The following is a 24,048-nucleotide window of genomic DNA, read 5'->3' as shown; positions in this document are numbered from 1 at the left end:
CCTGTCCCTGCTGAAGAAAAGCAGGCCCAAACTATGATGCTGCCACCACCATGTTTGACAGTGGGGATGGTGTGTTCAGCTGTGTTGCTTTTACGCCAAACATAACGTTTTGCATTGTTGCCAAAAAGTTCAATTTTGGTTTCATCTGACCAGAGCACCTTCTTCCATATGTTTGGTGTGTCTCCCAGGTGGCTTGTGGCAAACTTTAAACAACACTTTTTATGGATATCTTTAAGAAATGGCTTTCTTCTTGCCACTCTTCCATAAAGGCCAGATTTGTGCAATATATGACTGATTGTTGTCCTATGGACAGAGTCTCCCACCTCAGCTGTAGATCTCTGCAGTTCATCCAGAGTGATCATGGGCCTCTTGGCTTCATCTCTGATCAGTCTTCTCCTTGTATGAGCTGAAAGTTTAGAGGGACGGCCAGGTCTTGGTAGATTTGCAGTGGTCTGATACTCCTTCCATTTCAATATTATCGCTTGCACAGTGCTCCTTGGGATGTTTAAAGCTTGGGAAATCTTTTTGTATCCAAATCCGGCTTTAAACTTCTTCACAACAGTATCTCGGACCTGCCTGGTGTGTTCCTTGTTCTTCATGATGCTCTCTGCGCTTTTAACGGACCTCTGAGACTATCACAGTGCAGGTGCATTTATACGGAGAATTGATTACACACAGGTGGATTGTATTTATCGTCATTAGTCATTTAGGTCAACATTGGATCATTCAGAGATCCTCACTGAACTTCTGGAGAGAGTTTGCTGCACTGAAAGTAAAGGGGCTGAATAATTTTGCACGCCCAATTTTTCAGTTTTTGATTTGTTAAAAAAGTTTGAAATATCCAATAAATGTCGTTCCACTTCATGATTGTGTCCCACTTGTTGTTGATTCTTCACAAAAAAATACAGGTTTATATCTTTATGTTTGAAGCCTGAAATGTGGCAAAAGGTCGCAAAGTTCAAGGGGGCTGAATACTTTCGCAAGGCACTGTAAGTATTCAGACCCTTTGCTATGAGACTCGAAATTGAGCTCAGATGCATCCGGTTTCAATTGATCATCCTTGAGATATTTCTACAACTTTATTGGAGTCCACCTGTTGTAAATGTAATTGATTGGACAGGATTTTGTAGAGGCACACACCTGTCTATATAAGGTCCCACAGTTGACAGTGCATGTCAGAGCAAAGACCACGCCATGAGGTCAAAGGAATTGTCAGTAGAGCTTCGAGACAGGATTGTGCCGAGGCACAGATCTGTGGAAGGTTACCAAAAAATGTCTGCAGCATTTAAGGTCCCCAAGAACACAGTGGCCTCCATCATTCTTAAATTTAAGAAGTTTGGAACCACCAAGACTCTTCCTAGAGATGGCCGCCCAGCCAAACTGAGCAAAAGGGAGAACCTTCCAGAAGGACAACCATCTCTGCAGCACTCCACCAATCAGGCCTTTATGGTAGATTGGCCAGACGGAAGCCACAGCTCAGTAAAAGGCACATGACAGACCACTTGGAGTTTGCCAAAAAGGACCTAAAGGACTCTCAGACCATGAAAAACAAGATTCTCTAGTCTGAATGAATCCCAGATGTAACTCTTTGGCCTGAATGCCAAGCGTCACGTCTGGAGGAAACCTGGCACCATCCCTACGGTGAAGCATGGTGGTGGCAGCATCATGCTGTGGGGATGTTTTTCAGCAGCAGGGACTGGGAGACTAGTCAGGATCGAGGCAAAGATGAACAAAGAAAATTAGAGAGAGAGCCTTGATGAAAACCTGCTCCAGAGCGCTCAAGACCTCAGACTGGGGTGAGGTTCACCTTCCAACAGGACAACGACCCAAGGCACACAGCCAAGATGACGCAGGATTTGCTTTGGGACAAGTCTCTAAATGTCCTTGAGTGGCCCAGCCAGAGCCCGGACTTGAACCCAGTTTACCAAATGTATTTCTGAATACATCAATGATGTTGCTCTTGCTGCTGGTGATTCTCTGATCCACCTCTATGCAGACGACACCATTCTGTATACTTCTGGCCCCTCCTTGGACACTGTGTTTAACCTCCAGACGAGCTTCAATGCCATACAACTCTCCTTCCATGGCCTCCAACTGCTCTTAAACGCAAGTAAAACTAAATGCATGCTATTCAATCAATCACTGCCCGCACCTACTCGCCCGTCCAGCATCACTACTTTGGACGGCTATGACTTAGAATACGTGGACAACTACAAATACCTGAGTGTCTGGTTAGACTGTAATCTCTCCTTCCAGACTCACATTAAGCATCTCCAATCCAAAATTAAATCTAGAATCGGCTTCCTATATCGCAACAAAGCATCCTTCACTCATGCTGCCAAACATACCCTCGTAAAACTGACCGTCCTACCGATCCTTGACTTCGGTGATGTCATCTATAAAATAGCCTCCAACACTCTACTCAACAAACTGGATGCAGTCTATCACAGTGCCATCCGTTTTGTCACCAAAGCCCCATACACTACCCACCATTGCGACCTGTACGCTCTCGTTGGTTGGCCCTCGCTTCATACTCGTTGCCAAACCCACTGGCTACAGGTTATCTACAAGTCTCTGCTAGGGAAAGCCCCGCCTTATCTCAGCTCACTGGTCACCATAGCAGCACCCACTCGTAGCACGCGCTCCAGCAGGTATATCTCACTGGTCACCCCCAAAGCCAATTCCTCCTTTGGTCGTCTTTCCTTCCAGTTCTCTGCTGCCCATGACTGGAACGAACTGCAGAAATCTCTGAAGCTAGAGACTCACATCTCCCTCACTAGCTTTAAGCACCAGCTGTCAGAGCAGTTTACAGATCACTGCACCTGTACATAGCCCATCTATAAACATCCCATCTATCTACCTACCTCATCCCCATACTGGTATTTATTTATTTATTTTGCTCCTTTGCACCCCAGTATCTCTACCTGCACATTCACCTTATGCCGATCTACCATTCCAGTGTTTAATTGCTATATTGTAATTACTTCACCACCATGGCCTATTTATTTCCTTAATTTACCTCATTTGTACTCACTGTATATAGACTTTTTGTTTTCTTTTGTTCTACTGTATTATTGACTGTATGTTTTGTTTATTCCATGTGTAACTCTGTGTTGTTGTATGTGTCGAATTGCTACGCTTTATCTTGGCCAGGTCGCAGTTGCAAATGAGAACTTAGCCTATCTGGTTAAATAAAGGTGAAATAAAAAAATAAAAAAAATAAAAAAAAACAGATCGAACATCTCTGGATAGACCTGAAAATAGGTGTGCAGCGACGCTCCCCATCCAACCTGACAGAGCTTGAGAGGATCTGCAGAGAAGAATGGGAGAAACTCCCCAAATACAGGTGTGCCAAGCTTGTAGCGTCATACCCAAGATGACTCAAGGCTGTAATCACTGCCGAAGGTGCTTCAACAAAGTACAGAGTAAAGGGTCTGAATACTTATGTAAATTATGATATTTCAGTTTTACATTTTTTATACATTTGCTCTAATAAAATAAACTGTTTTTGCTTTGTCCTTATTGGGTATTGTGTGTAGATTGAGGGGGGAAAAAACAATTGAAACCATTTTAGAATAAGAATATGTAACAAAATGTGTAAAAAGTCAAGGTGTCTGAATACTTTTCCTTAATGCACTGCATGTTCATTCATGATAGCCTTATACAGCCATTTCAGACATGTTTCTCTGGACCTGTGTAATAAACCATTTTCGTAGGTGGAGGGCTTTTCCAAAGGGCACCATGAATTACACTCTTGTCTACTGGCTCATGTTTACATGCGTGGGTGGGGATTGTCTGTGTGCCTATATTTGCTCGCCAATATTTGTGCTTAAATTGAATCAGCGTGATGGTTGGTGTGTGTGTGAGTGTTAATACATAATTTAGATACTGTTAACACATCTCTTTGTGTAAGCAGACATATTACCATTCATTTGGTAAACTGGAAGCAATTATCCATGCTTTCTCTGAGCTCCAAGCGTATTTTAAACAGAGTATAAAAACTGCAGTATGAATGACAAAAATCATGGAATTCAGTGCTAATTGAATAATGTCAGAATATAAAGGTTCTATAAAGGTTGACATTTATGTTTTATTCGTGAGTTATATGAACATGGGCTGGTTTCTGGACACAAATTAAGCCTATTCCATGACTAAAATACATAAGCTACTCAATGGAGAGTCTATTTTTAGTCTCAGACTAGATTTAAAACGTGTATGAGAAACCAGCCCATAATATGATATGATACAATATACTTTATTGTCCATTTACATGGACATTTATTTTTTGACGTCAGAGTACAAATACACTTGCAAATACGTACATGCAGTATGGAAAACTAGAAAGTTAATACACCAGTCACACACGAAAATTTCCACATATTCAAAGTCTCTGCAGCGTTCTGTCCAACCGTGCATTGGGTCAACATCTGTCCTATGTCCCACTGTTCAGCAGCCTGATGGAATGAAACTTGCCCTGCTCCTATTCTTACTGAACAGTGGGGACCCTTAATCTCCTTCCGGAGGGCAGCAGCTCAAATTTTTGTATTCTCTATTACCCATTCAGTGTATACATGTTTGAGCACCATTACATTATTAATCTGTTGGCTCGAGGTTGAAGGTAATGCTATTGAAAGCATTGGATGAAGGCCTACTTTGGTTTATTAATCAGTATTTGACGGGTCATCATAATCACTCTGGCTAAAATAATCCTCTCACTGGGGGGGGGGGGGGATAGACTAGATGAACAATAGAACAGAAATGGATAGAACAGATACAAAGCAGAGCTCTAGGGTTTATGACCATAAGTTGATAGATCCATGAGAAGTCTTGTTGAATATGGAGCCATGTTCTTTCTACCCATTTCTGAGATGAGCACCATGCATCAGAAGTGCCTGAATCAAAGCCTGATCTTTTTGTTTGCATGATTCATGCGTTTAAATTCAATGCGTTTATACAGTCATTGCATTGAATCTGAAATGTCATAAGCGATGCTAAAATGATCTCTCAGTAGGAAATCAACACATACTGTAGAAGCCATATTAAGTGGGTGGCATGGTGAATTCATGCAGTGCGTATTTCATGGTATTTCTCGCCCGGTGATGTAAATGATGTCGGCGGGTGCCAGGGAGATTGAAGTGCAGCGTCATTGCCTCCGTCCTGTTGTCACGGTAACCACAGTGGAGGGCTAGTGCTGTGGAGGAACAAAAGGGGCCCGAGTGGGGCGCACGTCACACGTATTACTCCTCTCCCGGGGGTTGGGCTCGGGCACTAATCAATCACTCAAGAAATATCACCTTGACAATGACAAGTCTGACGGTGTTCTATCTGGTTAACCCCACCGCCCCATAATCTGATTGTTCGGCCCCATTATCAACTCATGTTTGCTATCCTGTCCGATCACAGTAAAAAGGCCTATAGTAAGCATTACCTACTGTGTTTTCTATGTTTAAAACAGTAGGGTTGGGGGCAGTTATTTGAATAATTCAGAAAATGAATTGAAATGCTGATCTTGAATGTAAAATTCACCATGTTCATGTATTACTCAAAGAGTGGAGGAAATTGAGCTGGAATTGAATTAACCCACCTAAGTGGTTTAACCCCTGTCGTCCTGTGCAGATCTCTTCATCAGTCATGGACACACATACGTGCGTGCGCACGCACACACACACACACCTAAGAAGACACTTGTGTTTGCCCACTGAGCGAGCATGTCACTTCCAGATAGAGGTCGTTCGTTACCTGTTGACCTCCACAGCCTCTAGCCTTCCAGCTGTAGTGAGGCCTTGTTTACCTAGACCCAGACTGCCCTGGTGAGATGTTTTCTACATGGCCCCCCAGACCATAGCTGGCTAGCGACCGCTCTGGCCTTTAACCACCACAGCCCTGCATTTAGATGTTAGAGGCCTGGGAAGAGAGGACTATGCGCTTCAACCGGAGGCCAAAAGGTCTTTAAACAGGCAGGCTAACCTACTGTCAACCTCTGTGATGATGAAAAACTAAGAGAAGCGTCTTGAAGGCTTTTTATGATGTTTGAAGTCTATTCCACTTTTTAGAACTCTTCGGTTTACAGTAGTTCAACCTCGCTCATGGTAGCCTACATTCTCAACAGAGATACCGCAATGCAGTACTGGGACTTTCAATTGAACCCAATTTGATCCTTACTGTATCATATGCATGTGGGCTATTGTTTACGTGGAGTGAGAGTGGGGTCTACAATCTCAGTATGGGTCTATGGATTCACTTTATTGATCTCTCCCATTGTTGCTCTTTTATCTGAAATTTGATCAGATACAGTGCCTTGCGAAAGTATTCGACCCCCTTGAACTTTGTGACCTTTTGCCACATTTCAGGCTTCAAACATAAAGATATAAAACTGTATATTTTTTATTTTATTTTATTTTTTAAATTTTACCCCTTTTTCTCCCCAATTTCGTAGTATCCAATTGTTATAGTAGCTACTATCTTGTCTCATCGCTACAACTCCCGTACGGGCTCGGGAGAGACCAAGGTTGAAAGTCATGCGTCCTCCGATACACAACCAACCAAGCCGCTGCTTCTTTAACACAGCGCACATCCAACCCGGAAGCCAGCCGCACCAATGCGCCGGAGGAAACACCGTGCACCTGGCCACCTTGGCTAGCGTACACTGCGCCCAGCCCGCCACAGGAGTCGCTGGTGCGCGATGAGACAAGGACACCCCTACCGACCAAGCCCTCCCTAACCCGGGCGACGCTAGGCCAATTGTGCGTCGCCCCACGGACCTCCCGGTCGCGGCCGGTTACGACAGAGCCTGGACGCGAACCCAGGACTCTGATTGCACAGCTGGCGCTGCAGTACAGCGCCCTTAACCACTGCGCCACCCGGGAGGCTAAAACTGTATTTTTTTGTGAAGAATCAACAACAAGTGGGACACAATCATGAAGTGGAACGACATTTATTGGATATTTCAAACTTTTTTAACAAATCAAAAACTGAAAAATTGGGCGTGCAAAATTATTCAGCCCCCTTAAGTTAATACTTTGTAGCGCCACCTTTTGCTGCGATTACAGCTGTAAGTCGCTTGGGGTATGTCTCTATCAGTTTTGCACATCGAGAGACTGACATTTTTTCCCATTCCTCCTTGCAAAACAGCTCGAGCTCAGTGAGGTTGGATGGAGAGCATTTGTGAACAGCAGTTTTCAGTTCTTTCCACAGATTCTCGATTGGATTCAGGTCTGGACGTTGACTTGGCCATTCTAACACCTGGATATGTTTATTTTTGAACCATTCCATTGTAGATTTTGCTTTATGTTTTGGATCATTGTCTTGTTGGAAGACAAATCTCCGTCCCAGTCTCAGGTCTTTTGCAGACTCCATCAGGTTTTCTTCCAGAATGGTCCTGTATTTGGCTCCATCCATCTTCCCATCAATTTTAACCATCTTCCCTGTCCCTGCTGAAGAAAAGCAGGCCCAAACCATGATGTTGCCACCAGTTTGACAGTGGGCATGGTGTGTTCAGGGTGATGAGCTGTGTTGCTTTTACGCCAAACATAACGTTTTGCATTGTTGCCAAAAAGTTCAATTTTGGTTTCATCTGACCAGAGCACCTTCTTCCACATGTTTGGTGTGTCTCCCAGGTGGCTTGTGGCAAACTTTAAACAACACTTTTTATGGATATCTTTAAGAAATGGCTTTCTTCTTGCCACTCTTCCATAAAGGCCAGATTTGTGCAATATACGACTGATTGTTGTCCTATGGACAGAGTCTCCCACCTCAGCTGTAGATCTCTGCAGTTCATCCAGAGTGATCATGGGCCTCTTGGCTACATCTCTGATCAGTCTTCTCCTTGTTTGAGCTGAAAGTTTAGAGGGACGGCCAGGTCTTGGTAGATTTGCAGTGGTCTGATACTCCTTCCATTTCAATATTATCGCTTGCACAGTGCTCCTTGGGATGTTTAAAGCTTGGGAAATCTTTTTGTATCCAAATCCGGCTTTAAACTTCTTCACAACAGTATCTCGGACCTGCCTGGTGTGTTCCTTGTTCTTCATGATGCTCTCTGCGCTTTTGACGGACCTCTGAGACGATCACAGTGCAGGTGCATTTATACGGAGACTTGATTACACACAGGTGGATTGTATTTATCATCATTAGTCATTTAGGTCAACATTGGATCATTCAGAGATCCTCACTGAACTTCTGGAGAGAGTTTGCTGCACTGAAAGTAAAGGGGCTGAATAATTTTGCACGCCCAATTTTTCACTTTTTGATTTGTTAAAAAAGTTTGAAATATCCAATAAATGTCGTTCCACTTCATGATTGTGTCCCACTTGTTGTTGATTCTTCACAAAAAAATACAGTTTTATATCTTTATGTTTGAAGCCTGAAATGTGGCAAAAGGTCGCAAAGTTCAAGGGGGCCGAATACTTTCGCAAGGCACTGTATGAGCTTGCGGACATGTTGCATTATAAGTGTGTTTGTGTGTGTACACTTCATCCTCACACTTTCTCCTTTTATCTCCTCAGAGCAGTTACCCAGTGTGGGATGACTTCATCAGCAAGGCCGGGAAGCTACAATCACAGCTCAGGTAAACAAACAAACAAACACACACATACTGTGTGTCTCTATTTTTCCGAATACACACACGCATGCACACACACCCTCCATTTACCCAACCTCCTCATAAAAAACCCAATCCCTCTTCAAATGTACTTCGTTATCTGTCTAGAAGATTGTCACACACACCCCGGCCTGGTCTTGTCTGCGTGTTTCTGGATCATTGGGCTTGGCACCGGCTTACAGTTGTGCACAGTCACAGCTGAAGGTCATGCGAGAGAAAAAATAAATTAACCTTTCATCAACTTAGATTAATGATCAAATCATAAAGTCATTATCTCGGCACGCTAGATCAGCGCAGCGCGCCAGAAGCTTTTATTACAACCCAGGGTTACACTGGGTTAACCCGCTGAAAAACGTCTCTACTTCGTCGTCCCGCTGAGGTGTTGTGGGAAAAAAGTGTTCCTGAGAAATCCTACCATTTACTCTCCACAGGTAGAGCAAAATATTACAAACGGTACATGCATTTTTCTAGTTGAATATTCTTAACCACATGGTACACTTTTATTTGTTATTTTTTAATTTAACATTTATTTAACTAGGCAAGGCAGTTAAGAACAAATTCTTATTTACAATGACGGCCTACCCTGGACAAACCCGGACGACGCTGGGCCAATTGTACTCCGCTCTATGGGACTCCGAATCACGGCCAGGTGTGTACAGCCTGGATTCGAACCAGTGACTGTAGTGACGCCTCTTGCAGTTGCAGTGCCTTAGACCGCTGCGCCACTCGGGAGCCCAAAAATGGTGTGTCTAAAATAGCTTGTGTGTGAAGCAATTTTTTTGCATCATGCATGTACGTGCTTACGTGACACCCACCAATCTAAAACAGTAGCAGTGCACCAACTGCATGTGAAAGGAAGTGAGTTCCGGTGTGCCAAAGGGCAGATGTCCAAACCCTCTGCAGTTCCAATTGTGTGCGATCTAGTCTAGGTGTTTTCCTAACATCGCTTTAAAGGAGAATTTAGCTTTTTTAAATGGCATCTTATAAAAGGGTCCAGACCCTTTTTTTAAGCGATTCACTTCCTCATCCTCGTTGTGCAGTACGGGGGTTCTGAAAAAAACATGAATAAATGCTCCAAAAACACCCACATATGTCCTTTTTAGTTTCTCAAAAACAAGTGCCTGGACCCTTCTACAACTTGCCATTTACATCAACAATTTTAATTGGGTGTAAATAAAACCTTTTTAAGTACCTCATCTGAATGTAGAATATACAAGCCTACACTTTAGGTTACCGTGCTCTGCTTTAAATAACTAAGAATGCATGCCTCCACTTAGCCTTGTGCTTTTCTGAGCTCAAATGAGTCATTACTTCATTAAGAATGAGAGAAAAGCAACCTTTCGATTGCACATTGTACAAAAGAGTACCATCCTGCAGCATGTGGCTCAGTTGCATTTCCTGAAATGATTTATGACATCAAATTGGATGATGATACCTTGCCTACCTACTGAATTCAATTTCTTGTCAACAAAGGTCAGTCTCTACTTGATACAATTTCAAGGTCTGGAACAGACAATTTACTAATGGATTTGTTTCTCTGTCTGCATGATAATCTCAAAATGCAGAAATGCAAGAGCATAGAGGTAAAAAGGCCCCAAAAAGAATCTAGGTTAAATCTATCGTGACCCCTTTATCCACACTTTTGTACCCCCATGCAGTGTGGTTGCTTTTGGTTAGGGGGTTTGAAATTGTGTAAATATGGGGATGGTTGAAGGTTAACATTTTCATGTTGTTGGATGGTGAATACTCATAAAAGGTAAAGCAAGAAAGGGGAATCTAGTTGGATTCAACCCCAGTCTTTCCCCTAGTTCATTTTCCAGGCGGGGCGCAAAGACCCCCAAAGCAACATCCGTCCCCCCATCCTGGCCCTCTGGCATCAAATTGTAAATTGAAACCAATAGAAACCCATACTCCAGAGCTAGATGGAAGGACCCACCCCACCTATACAATTATAGGGGAAACACTGACCCAACCATGACCAGCCGACTAACCCTTTCCCTGAGCATATGGGGCTACTAGTGAAGTGATTCAAACCGTGGTAAATATGAGTGTTGTATGGTTGTTGGCCTATATTGTACATATGGTATGTTCTGCTGTCAATAACAATTTGAATGGTGACCAGCTGTGTCTATGTCATCTTCCAGGACGACAGTTGTCGCGGTAGCCGCCTTCCTGGACGCCTTTCAGAAAGTGGCTGATCTGGCAACCGGCAGCAGAGGTAAGCAGATGTGCAACATAGCCGGGGGGCAATGAAGTGTGTGTGGTTTAGAGGGCGAATGGCAGTGAGGTATTGTGGGGGCTGGTTGTGATGCTAAGGACACGTGTTGCCAGAGGAAATCGTGTTTTCTCCGTGTTGCTGTTGTAGTCTTTCATGTTCTATACATGAGTCTGGTTGTCTTGATCATTTAGAATGATTTCCAAAGATCCACATCACAAGATCCATGTCCCTCTTTAGCCAGCTCTCTACTTAGCCTTTCATTTGGACTTCAAAGAGCCACTAAGAGTCATGCTCACTCACCCTCCTGTTAACCTCTTAACCTCTAACCTGACATGCTGGCAGACACTTGAACCCTGAGGCATCCACATCATTGATGGATGCATGTACAGTATATCCTGGTCTTGGAAACAGATGTGTACATACCCAGTATCCTAATACACTATGGAAGCGTTTTGGTCAACAAACAGCTAAATGTCAACATAACTGGAGCTGCCTTGTCATTTCTGAAGGCATGATACTACCTAACTGACGATGTGGTGAATATTTTGGCCATACACACTTTTATGTGGTAATAGTGAGCGTATTACATTTATGACAGCCTTACGAATGTTTATGAATGTCTTCTTAAGGAGTAGCCTCGCTCACCTTCAACAATCTGAACTGTCAAGCTTCCATCAGCAGGAATGGTGGTTATAAGGTGGTTGACAGAGTGGTTGTAACATGCAGGAAGGGGTGGTTTGTGGCTAGGTCAGGGTTGGTCTGTCTGCCCACAACAGAGCCCTGTCATGATCACTGACTGTCACAGTGACAAAGCGAGCCACAATCAGCCAGTCACTCATCACTTAGCTAATTTAAGGGCCAGTAGGTCAGTGGAGCGTTGTCATGTAATGTGAAGGGTGTCACATTTTAAATTGGTGCCTAGAACTGTCATGTTCCCTCAAACACTTTAACTTTTTCCAGTGTAAACACGAGGAGATGGTTCAAAAACACGACCGCACCTTCCTGGGCGGTTGAATCGCGAACTGTGGTTGTCGTCGCTTCTGTGACGGTGCAGGTTTGTTTTGAGACCACTTTTATGTGTTGATACTGAGCGCCTCAAGAGAGGGTTTACAGTTGAAGTCGACAGAGAGTGCATGTCCTGAATAGAATGGACATCCTTTGGAGACTTTTGTCACTTTAAGTGGTAAGGTGGGATACACGACAATGGACAGAGTGGAGTGTGAATGGTGACCTCCTTTTTCTCCCTCCTTTCTCTGTCAGAGTCCAGGCTGTTTCAATAACATGTAGACAAACCCCTCTGATTCTTCTGTAATATGATCTCATCCCTTCCGATCCAAATACATGCTTTTCAATACCTCACTCACTTTATTCAGTCCTATAATGTTTATTGGTTCTGGCTGCCATAGATTTAGTTTAATCCTACATAAGCTACATAACCCTATTTATACATGTCCACGTATTTATATCCTCTACTGTGTATTATCACAGCCAGTCAGTCAGACGCTCACAAGTCAAAAGCCACAGTTGGAGGCCTTTCAACACAAAGGATGAAAGGTCAACATCTGACAATACCTTTCAACTGTGTAGGTGTACGGGGATATCAACCCAGCGCAGGGAGGAGTCACAGCGGAAATAGCCAGCAGTAATGAATAAAGCATTTTCTTATACGGATCACCTCAATCCAGTTTGTCTATGTGATTTCTTTCAAAACCAATTTTTTAATAGGCTATTGTAAGTCTATTATGTATTGCCTAGGAGAGAGATTCTGAACTGGTGGCTCAAAAAAAGGTTTTGAACGTGTCACGGTTGTTTGAGTAAAGAAATTACATAAACTAGGTAGGACGTGTGTAGGAATGTAACTTACGTTTTTAAAATAATTTAATCTCTGAACAATTTCTCTTCAATCACAGTATTTTCAAAATAGAGCTATTGTATTAGCAGCACTGTTTTGGGTGATTTTGTGGTCTTTGTGGTTTATTAACGTTCTTCGCCAAGAATATGGGCAAAAATGTATTATTGACAATGAGAGGTGGGGATGTTGTTCCCTTGTCATATAATACCAATATAGCATAAATAATTGTTTTCCAGAATGCATTTAGGCGATTATTTTTCGCGACGCGAACTTTGGGTCGCGACTGAGACAACCTGGTTCAATTTGGGTCCCGAGGCAAAACCACTGGAGAAGCACTGGCCTAGGAGAGTAGGTTGAAGAATGAGATTGTCTGCCACAGGGTAGTCCAAATGTGTAGTCGGCATGTGTATGTTTACAGATGTCTTTGATGTGCGATAGGTCCGTCTTTGCTCCATGTCAACAGGCATTGTCATATAGACATGAAAACGTCATTATAGCAGGTTCCATAGATGCGTCACACTGCACCGTGATTAACCATTGGCTGTCTTTGTGTGCGAGTCCCTAGACGGGGGAGATAGACTGAGTGTAGGGAGGGCCATTTTTCAATCTAAAGTGGAGTACACCTAAAATAGCAGAGCCTTGCCCTCCTTCTTTTTTTATTACTCGGTCTGACTGCCTGGGTGTGGTGTGAGACAGGCCGTATTATGACCACGTACGGTCAGGGTGGTGACCTCGGTCAGGGCCCAACACAACGTCCAGTCACGGCTTTGTTGATGGGACACACAGGGCCACTAATGTTTGTCTTCTTTGTGCCCTTTGTTTGTGCCTTATGCGTCTTACAGGGTCATTTGCTCCAATGCGTGTTACCTATTATCCACTTATGCAGTCACACAGCCTTTGAGTAACTATAAGGTTCCTAAAGGATAGGCCTACAATTGTCAGTGCCCAGCCCAGATGGTCTAAACTACCATTTTAAACAGTCACACTACTCAAGTCCACACCTCTATCCTTTATCCTTAATCCAGGATGAACACTCCTTTAGTAAGCTACGCTATGCCCCAAACTCATTTTCACATCTATCTGCGTCTCAAAGAGGCCGTCACGAGTGGGTGGCCATATCTGCTTGGCTCCTGTCCTGTCCATCCACACAGCAGCTAGTCACAGCCAGACCGGTGCTCATGGCAACAAGTATGGAAATCAGGAGGGCTGGTCCCACCTCTGGAGCCATGCTGCAGGAGTACTTAGCTGCTCAGCAGTGGGATGCAGCATAAGCAATATAAGTAGACCATTATGAAGTGTAGTGTATGACATAAGTGTGTTATGACACCTGACATAGGACTTTGTTTATGTTGATGAGCCCTTCAGTGTGATGGAAATGTGATTTCAATTTCCAATGGATCTGAACACCAATGTTTGTGAAGGTGATGATTTCTTGCACCAGATCATGTGATAAGCCCTTTGTGTTATTTAATGGACATTTGGCACTCAAATCGAATGCTAAGTGCACCATAGAACTAGAAGTTACAGAACAGTCATCACTTCCAAAAGCAAGTATTAAACACATGTTTGCTACTCTAGCACACTCACATTTGAAATTTCAGTTTGCATGCAACAAGCATTCAACAGCTAAATCTATCCTACTTCCTCTGACGCAGCACTGCTAATGCCTTTATATGAAAATCTGGAGACACAGTCATTCTGCCTGCTCTATTTCTATATCCACCTATTTGCTATGTACTGTGTGGGTGTGGTTGCCATGGCGCCCCACTGCCAGGAAGGATTCCTTTCTTGAAAGGCTCGGGGTGTTGTGGCAGCAGCCACGCCAGATGTCAGCAACCATTCTGTGTTGCCTTTGAGAGGTTTAGATCATGCAGGTAAAAAGGCTAGCCTGGTCCCAGATCTGTTTCTGCTGCCTTGACAGCTCATACATGTGAAAAAGACTAGGAGTGACCAAGACAGCACAAAGACAGTGGCGTAGCGCAGTTTCGCATGGCTCCCTGCAAGGTCCGAGCAAGGCCCCCCATGGGGCAGAGAAAAAACTGTGAAGTATTATAGATTATTTCATGCTATTTTACACATTTTGCCCTGAGGCTTAGAGAAAATGTTGCTGTTTTAGAGCTTAGAGATCCTTGAAAGATGGAACAATCTCAACTTTTTCCCCACAAATATTAGTCTTAGTATTAACAAAATGTTAAATTATATATTTTGATAGCTTATACTTTGGTCTATCACACCATGTAAAGGAACAACCTCCTAATTATTATACATTTTTCATCAAACGCAACTAACTGGATTTTTGTCAACTCCGGCAGACACCATGAAAGTCATTTCATTTTGACAATAATGGTCCAACAAGTGTTTAAAGGTCTTGATTGTTTAATTCTAAAATTAGATGATTGAAATAAGTAATAGAAATCTCCAAACATATTTTTATTTTATAGCACTCTTAAATGTTCCAGGGCTAGTTACATTTAGAACATAAAACAAATCAAATCATCAAATCAAATTTTATTTGTCACATACACATGGTTAGCAGATGTTAATGCGAGTGTAGCGAAATGCTTGTGCTTCTAGTTCCGACAATGCAGTAATAACAAGTAATCTAACTAACAATTCCAAAACTACTGTCTTGTACACAGTGTAAGGGGATAAAGAATATGTACATAAGGATATATGAATGAGTGATGGTACAGAGCAGCATAGGCAAGATACAGTAGATGGTATCGGGTACAGTATGTACAAATGAGATGAGTATGTAAACAAAGTGGCATAGTATAGTATAAAGTGGCTAGTGATACATGTATTACATAAGGATACCGTCGATGATATAGAGTACAGTATATACGTATGCGTATGAGATGAATAATGTAGGGTAAGTAACATTTATATAAGGTAGCATTGTTTAAAGTGGCTAGTGATATATTTACATCATTTCCCATCAATTCCCATTATTAAAGTGGCTGGAGTTGAGTCAGTGTCAGTGTGTTGGCAGCAGCCACTCAGTGTTAGTGGTGGCTGTTTAACAGTCTGATGGCCTTGAGATAGAAGCTGTTTTTCAGTCTCTCGGTCCCAGCTTTGATGCACCTGTACTGACCTCGCCTTCTGGATGATAGCGGGGTGAACAGGCAGTGGCTCGGGTGGTTGATGTCCTTGATGATCTTTATGGCCTTCCTGTGACATCGGGTGGTGTAGGTGTCCTGGAGGGCAGGTAGTTTGCCCCCGGTGATGCGTTGTGCAGACCTCACTACCCTCTGGAGAGCCTTACGGTTGAGGGCGGTGCAGTTGCCATACCAGGCGGTGATACAGCCCGCCAGGATGCTCTCGATTGTGCATCTGTAGAAGTTTGTGAGTGCTTTTGGTGACAAGCCGAATTTCTTCAGCCTCCTGAGGTTGAAGAGGCGCTGCTGCGCCTTCTTCACGATGCTGTCTGTGTGAGTGGACCAATTCAGTTTGTCTGTGATGTGTATGCCGAGGAACTTAAAACTTGCTACCCTCTCCACTACTGTTCCATCGATGTGGATAGGGGGGTGTTCCCTCTGCTGTTTCCTGAAGTCCACAATCATCTCCTTAGTTTTGTTGACGTTGAGTGTGAGGTTGTTTTCCTGACACCACACTCCGAGGGCCCTCACCTCCTCCCTGTAGGCCGTCTCATCGTTGTTGGTAATCAAGCCTACCACTGTTGTGTCGTCCGCAAACTTGATGATTGAGTTGGAGGCGTGCGTGGCCACGCAGTCGTGGGTGAACAGGGAGTACAGGAGAGGGCTCAGAACGCAACCTTGTGGGGCCCCAGTGTTGAGGATCAGCGGGGAGGAGATGTTGTTGCCTACCCTCACCACCTGGGGGCGGCCCGTCAGGAAGTCCAGTACCCAGTTGCACAGGGCGGGGTCGAGACCCAGGGTCTCGAGCTTGATGACGAGCTTGGAGGGTACTATGGTGTTGAATGCCGAGCTGTAGTCGATGAACAGCATTCTCACATAGGTATTCCTCTTGTCCAGATGGGTTAGGGCAGTGTGCAGTGTGGTTGAGATTGCATCGTCTGTGGACCTATTTGGGCGGTAAGCAAATTGGAGTGGGTCTAGGGTGTCAGGTAGGGTGGAGGTGATATGGTCCTTGACTAGTCTCTCAAAGCACTTCATGATGACGGATGTGAGTGCTACGGGGCGGTAGTCATTTAGCTCAGTTACCTTAGCTTTCTTGGGAACAGGAACAATGGTGGCCCTCTTGAAGCATGTGGGAACAGCAGACTGGTATAGGGATTGATTGAATATGTCCGTAAACACACCGGCCAGCTGGTCTGCGCATGCTCTGAGGGCGCGGCTGGGGATGCCATCTGGGCCTGCAGCCTTGCGAGGGTTAACACGTTTAAATGTCTTACTCACCTCGGCTGCAGTGAAGGAGAGACCGCATGTTTTCGTTGCAGGCCGTGTCAGTGGCACTGTATTGTCCTCAAAGCGGGCAAAAAAGTTATTTAGTCTGCCTGGGAGCAAGACATCCTGGTCCGTGACTGGGCTGGGTTTCTTCCTGTAGTCCGTGATTGACTGTAGACCCTGCCACATGCCTCTTGTGTCTGAGCCGTTGAATTGAGATTCTACTTTGTCTCTGTACTGGCGCTTAGCTTGTTTGATAGCCTTGCGGAAAGAATAGCTGCACTGTTTGTATTCGGTCATGTTACCAGACACCTTGCCCTGATTAAAAGCAGTGGTTCGCGCTTTCAGTTTCACACGAATGCTGCCATCAATCCACGGTTTCTGGTTAGGGAATGTTTTAATCGTTGCTATGGGAACGACATCTTCAACGCACGTTCTAATGAACTCGCACACCGAATCAGTGTATTCGTCAATGTTGTTATCTGACGCAATACGAAACATCTCCCAGTCCACGTGATGGAAGCAGTCTTGGAGTGTGGAGTCAGCTTGGTCGGACCAGCGTTGGACAGACCTCAGCGTGGGAGCCTCTTGTTTTAGTTTCTGTCTGTAGGCAGGGATCAACAAAATGGAGTCGTGGTCAGCTTTTCCGAAAGGGGGGCGGGGCAGGGCCTTATATGCGTCGCGGAAGTTAGAGTAACAATGGTCCAAGGTCTTTCCTCCCCTGGTTGCGCAATCGATATGCTGATAAAATTTGGGGAGTCTTGTTTTCAGATTAGCCTTGTTAAAATCCCCAGCTACAATGAATGCAGCCTCCGGATAAATTGTTTCCAGTTTGCAGAGAGTTAAATAAAGTTCGTTCAGAGCCATCGATGTGTCTGCTTGGGGGGGGATATATACGGCTGTGATTATAATCGAAGAGAATTCTCTTGGTAGATAATGCGGTCTACATTTGATTGTGAGGAATTCTAAATCAGGTGAACAGAAGGATTTGAGTTCCTGTATGTTTCTTTCATCGCACCATGTCACGTTAGTCATAAGGCATACGCCCCCGCCCCTCTTTTTACCAGAAAGATGTTTTTTCCTGTCTGCGCGATGCGTGGAGAAACCTGTTGGCTGCACCGCTTCGGATTGCGTCTCTCCAGTAAGCCACGTTTCCGTGAAGCAAAGAACGTTACAGTCTCTGATGTCCCTCTGGAATGCTACCCTTGCTCGGATTTCATCAACCTTGTTGTCAAGAGACTGGACATTGGCAAGAAGAATGCTAGGGAGTGGTGCGCGCTGTGCCCGTCTCCGGAGTCTGACCAGAAGACCGCCTCGTTTCCCTCTCTTTCGGAGTCGTTTTTTTGGGTCGCTGCATAGGATCCACTCCGTTGTCCTGTTTGTAAGGCAGAACACAGGATCCGCGTCGCGAAAAACATATTCTTGGTCGTACTGATGGTGAGTTGATGCTGATCTTATATTCAGTAGTTCTTCTCGACTGTATGTAATGAAACCTAAGATGACCTGGGGTACTAATGTAAGAAATAACACGTAAAAAAACAAAAAACTGCATAGTTTCCTAGGAACGCGAAGCGAGGCGGCCATCTCTGTCGGCGCCGGAAGTACAACATTTATAAAGCAAACATTATCCCTTAGGTCTAGCATAGCAAATTGTTTAAGCATATGTTGCAGGACAGTGGTTACAATATTTTGAGTCCATCAGAGTTGACAACAGATACGGAAAACATACATTTTTTACTCCAAAAATAAAAGTTCAATACAAACATTTGTAAAATATGGGAAATTATTCACCAATTATTCATTTGAAAATCCCCAATAAAAACACAACCATTTTATCAAATCTTTCAGCACTCTGATGGAGTTGACGTTAGACAAAAATCTGACAGAGTTTATGTTTTACGGAGACAAAAATGTCTGTTTTCTTCTTCATTCAAGTGGTATACACAGTAGCAGTTGAATTGCTTTGTGGCTCTAAAACATAATTAAAAGTAACATATCTTAACCAAAATTAATATTCTATCAGGCAGACAGTTTAGGATTGTGACCATGGTGATTTCAAAATTGTTTGTTTAAATCTATCAAAGCTAGAGAACTTTACAGAATGAGGACATGAATAAGAGGTCCTTATGGTATAGCTGACCCTGCTCATTCCTGATTCATTTAGGATTTTAGACAAATCTGACAGACTTGACCAAATCTCGGGACACATCTTTTAGGAATCACAGTTTTGAGAAATATTATTTCAAGTCACAGAGGGCTATTGCAAGAAACTACATAAGATCATTTTCAGTTAATATCCATTATTGCCACTTTTTAGAATTTTAGTGAGAGAGGTGAAAGGGTTTGATGATTCACTAAGATATGTACTGTAAGATGGGGGGTGTGGAGAAATTACTGTTGCAGCAGGACTTGCATCAACGTCACATGCAGTGGTTAAATTTGAAGGGAATGGAGTTCCACCTCCTTAGGTTTAGAGACAACCGTCAAAAATGGTAATTGAAAAACAAGGCCTACTGAGAATATGAAAATGTGAATATCCACATCAAACCATATGCTAGGCCCTAATTGATGATTGTAAAATGTACTACAACATACATAAAACCTTCAGACAGATGATATGTAGTTATTATGTAGATGAATTGGTGGACCACAGTTTCAACACCGGCCCATAAGCTGATTTGATGTGGCCGGCCAAGGCCTTTTTGTTTATGTCCCCTGGAGGACATGCAAGTGGGCAGATCACCGGAGGATGCACAGTGAGTGGTCCCCACACAGACAGAAGGACAGGCATGCCAGTCAGTACGAAAGGCCTCGGTGTCATCAACAGTACAGATGGAATCCTTTGGTAGCTTCTGCTTTTATGATTTAATCTCTGCAAAAGAGAGAGATCAAATTCATTGCATCGCGAAAGACAAAGCATTGTTATAATCTCAAGAGATTTCCATTGCAAATTTTCACTGTAAAGGGGTAGATTTGTTGAATTGTTTGTGCTAGTGCAAAGGTAGAACCAATTATTTTCCAAAGGGTTAATCAAAGGGTTTACAATAATATCAAAGGCTTACTAAGGGAATGCCGGAGACCTAAAGGTAAAATGTAAGTAGAGGCAACCTCATGTTTTAGCTTTGTGCTTTGTTTTTGTTTGTCTTTTTTAGGCCCTTTTGAAAATATCAGTGCAAATTTTGACCAGGTAAATCACATACTAAACTCAGCAAAAAAAGAAACGTCCTCTCACTGTCAACTGCGTTTATTTTCAGCAAACTTAACATGTGTAAATATTTGTATGAACATAACAAGATTCAACAACTGAGACATACACTGAACAAGTTCCACAGACATGTGACTAACAGAAATTGAATAGTGTGTCCCTGAACAAAGGGGGGTCAAAATCAAAAGTAACAGTCAGTATCTGGTGTGGCCATCAGCTGCATTAAGTACTGCAGTGCATCTCCTCCTCATAGACTGCACCAGATTTGCCAGGTCTTGCTGTGAGATGCTACCCCACTCTTCCACCAAGGCACCTGCAGGTTACCGGACATTTCTAGAGGGAATGGCCCTAGCCCTCACCCTCCGATCCAACAGGTCCCAGATGTGCTCAATGGTATTGAGATCAGGGCTCTTCGCTGGCCATGGTAGAACACTGACATTCTTGTCGTGCAAGAAATCACGCACAGAATGAGCAGTATGGCTGGTGGCATTGTCATGCTGGAGGGTCATGTCAGGATGAGCCTGCAGGAAGGGTACCACTTGAGGGAGGAGGATGTCTTCCCTGCAACGCACAGCGTTGAGATTGCCTGCAATGACAACAAGCTCAGTCCGATGATGCTGTGACACACCGCCCCAGACCATGACGGACCCTCCACCTCCAAATCGATTCCGCTCCAGAGTACAGGCCTCGGTGTAATGCTCATTCCTTCGACGATAAATGCGAATCCGACCATCACCCCTGGTGAGACAAAACCGCGACTCGTCAGTGAAGAGCACTTCTTGCCATTCCAGTCTGGTCCATTGACCGTGGGTTTGTTGCCGGTGATGTCTGGTGAGGACCTGCCTTACAACAGGCCGATAAGCCCTCAGTCCAGCCTCTCAGCCTATTGCAAACATTCTGAGCACTGATGGAGGGATTGTGCATTCCTGGTGTAACTCGAGCAGTTGTTGTTGCCATCCTGTACCTGTCCCGCAGGTGTGATGTTCGGATGTGCCAATCCTGTGCAGGTGTTGTTACACGTGGTCTGCCCCCCGAGGACGATCAGCTGTCCCTCCTGTCTCCCTGTAGCACTGTCTTAGGCGTCTCACAGTACGGACATTGCAATTTATTGCCCTGGCCACATCTGCAGTCCTCATGACTCCTTGCAGCATGCCTAAGGCATGTTCACGCAGATGAGCAGGGACCCTGGGCATCTATCTTTTGGTGTTTTTCAGAGTCAGTAGAAAGGCCTCTTTAGTGTCCTAAGTTTTCATAACTGTGACCTTAATTACCTACCGTCTGATAACTGTTAGTGTCTTAAGGTGCATGTTCATTAATTGTTTATGGTTCATTGAACAAGCATGGGAAACAGTGTTTAAACACCCTTTACAATGAAGATCTGTGAAGTTATTTGGATTTTTACTAATTATCTTTGAAAGACAGGGTCCTGAAGAAGGGACATTTCTTTTTTTGCTGAGTTTAGTAAATCACATTTTGTTAATGAATTCAATTTTTGGGTTGCTTTTGCTGAATCTACTTTCCTTAGTAGCTAAGCCTGACAGACTTACCTGGCAGTTTTGGCCACTGTCCAATTTGAACAACATTCAACCTAGCAACTCACCCTCAAAGTAAACCTCCCTGTAGTCCCTGCAGTCTCTCTTTCTAAGCCCACAGCTTCACCTCAAATCTTTGTAGCTCTATGAAGCTCTACTCCCGACCCACCCACCGCTACCCCGTGGGTGAAATCTACAGCAAAGGGTATGTTTCTTCCCGAATAATTTTACATGAGTTGTTTGCCACAAGATCATAAATGATTCAATTAGAGAAACCTCAGTAGATTCCATTAGATAATGAAGTAATGGTTGAGGGATAAATCGTAGGCGTTGCACTCGACCTAAAAGTGTATTCTCCCTGCAGTTCACGGAAAAGTCGGTTTGTGGCAATGGTGTGGCCAGGTCTCTTCCTGTTGCGTGCCTAAACTGCCCTATAGTGTCATGTCTGGCTCGTTCCCCCCTGAACCCATGTCCCATAATGTACTCTGGGAAACAGGAGACCGCTATGTATCTACTCTACTCTCAACTCAGTGGCCACGTTCCAACAATCTCATATCCTCCTAACCTCATCTCTTCTTCTTCAGTGCCACTGATCTGAAAGGACTTGTTCCGAACGGTCTCAAATGTCCTCCTACCCTTGTCTCCTTTCCTCTACTTCCACTGACCTGAAAGGACTTGTCTCAAATATCCTCCTTCCGTCATCTCCCATCCTTCACACCTACTGGTCTGAAAGGACTTCATAGGGGAATGTATCAAGGCAAAATCATATTCCATGCATTCACATGTCGGAGGCCACGAATGAAAGGACATGAGGAAAGGAAAGTCGAATGTGTTCCAATGTGTGTGGTCTGGCAGAGTTGATAGGGCAACAAGCCCCACCTGTCCCCCTCCATATAGATTATACAGGCATTAATTGAGTGTGTAATAATATAAATACAAGCAGGCTGATGTGTTCTGTAGCATAGCAACAGCAGGCGGAGTTCCTGACGTCACTGGGCACTTGATCAACTGTCAGTATGTTTGGAGGGGAGGGAATGTGCTCTGCTTCTCTAGATGCATACATGAAATGCCTCCCGCAGATTCAGTGCTATGTGTGTGATGCAATTTACATGGTTGGCTAGGCTAGTAGAAGGATCTGAGGCATAAATGACAAGTATTCTCAGACTGCCTGTGATGTGTGAAGTGGTCAGTGGTAGCCTGTATGAAAGATAGAAGTGTTGACATAAACCCATAGCTTATGGCACCATATGATATACTGTAAGAAGGTGGTATAACAACTCCTTTCACACTCTCTCTCTCTCTCTCTCTCTCTCTCTTTCTCTCTCTCTCTCACACACACACACACACTTTCTCTCTCTCTCATCCATGCATGCATTTTGTTTAATCCAGTTGTTATCATTCAACACCCTTAATTGTGGCATCCTCAAACATTTTGCTATCTAATTCTCATGCAAGCAGTGTGTGGTAGCTGGCGAAGCACGCTCAATCGATGTAATAAAACAGCGACTGTCATTTTTTGTTACCAAGATGATCGTGAAAATAGCTGAATACCTGCATCCAACTATCCACGTTGCCCTTTCTCCTGTAGCGTGTTTGGCTATGTTCTCCCCCAGCTGACCGTACAGACAGAGTACATGCTTGAATTATTAACTAGGATCACCCAGCAGGTGAGTCTCTGTGTTCTTTCATGTACTTCACATCACCCCCACCCCCGTTTAATTAGTTATGAAGCCCTGCTCGCCTCTGCTCGTTAGTGTGAATCAAACAGCATAATTTACCAACCTTACGTCTGTTGATATCTACTATAAAAATGTATTTACTATGAATGTGACGTGGTTGTCTCACTTAGCTATCTTCAGATAGAATAAGAGCATCTGGTAAATGACTAAAATGTAAATGTAAAAATGTTGGTCTGTTACCAAGGCCCAGTATAGCCCGGTAGTTGTAGCCACAATGGATTAGATGGTAGAAGTTGGTGATAGAACTGGTCCAGGGTCAGATATTGTATTTTGGTTCCTAATGGTTAAGGTTGGTGTAGGGGAATCTGATGTGTGGTTAGAGGTGTAGATGTATGAGGAGCTCCATGGTAAAAACCTCCTAAGAATCAAATATTGATTTATTTGTCACATACACATGATTAGCAGATGTTATTGTGAGTGTAGTGAAATGCTTGTGCTTCTAGTTCCAACAGTGCAGTAATATGTAACAGTAATCTAACAATTCCACAACAACTAATACAGACAAATCTAAGTAAGGGGATGGAATAAGAATATATACA

The 24,048-nt window shown here is 43.8% G+C and overlaps 1 pseudogene; it reads left to right on the top strand.

Moving 5' to 3' along the window:
• The window catches only part of LOC139392226 (protein MTSS 1-like), an 85,996-nt pseudogene that overhangs the window by 2,084 nt on the left and 59,864 nt on the right, over positions 1–24,048 (top strand).

Source organism: Oncorhynchus clarkii, chromosome 32, assembly GCF_045791955.1.
Source record: "Oncorhynchus clarkii lewisi isolate Uvic-CL-2024 chromosome 32, UVic_Ocla_1.0, whole genome shotgun sequence".
Classification (NCBI taxonomy): Eukaryota; Metazoa; Chordata; class Actinopteri; order Salmoniformes; family Salmonidae; genus Oncorhynchus; species Oncorhynchus clarkii.
This window is presented reverse-complemented; position numbering and strand designations above follow the sequence as displayed.